Source organism: Tupaia chinensis, unplaced genomic scaffold (genome assembly GCF_000334495.1).
Source record: "Tupaia chinensis unplaced genomic scaffold, TupChi_1.0 Scaffold143906_1, whole genome shotgun sequence".
Lineage (NCBI taxonomy): Eukaryota > Metazoa > Chordata > Mammalia > Scandentia > Tupaiidae > Tupaia > Tupaia belangeri.
In genome coordinates, this window is record NW_006203757.1 from 1,563,618 (window position 1) to 1,563,826 (window position 209).

Below are 209 nucleotides of genomic sequence, written 5' to 3' on the forward strand. Positions count from 1 at the left end.
TTTTCTGCCTTAATTCACTATACACCATCACAACCCACCAATAAATTTTCCATCCAAAATACACTGTGTTCAATCAAGCACATCAACATACATGTTCTCAGCAAGTAATTTTCCAATTCTTACATCCTGTATACCTTGCCCTTTGTCTTGCCATCCCTGATTCCCCATCCCCCACCCTCTGCCATGTCCCATCTTCCTCCTCCATTGTC

General features: G+C 42.6%; 1 protein-coding gene across 1 annotated transcript in view; it reads right to left on the reverse strand.

The window, feature by feature from the left end:
• Nucleotides 1-209, reverse strand: part of DNAH12 (dynein axonemal heavy chain 12) — a 209,317-nt gene that overhangs the window by 75,646 nt on the left and 133,462 nt on the right. The window lies entirely within an intron of this gene.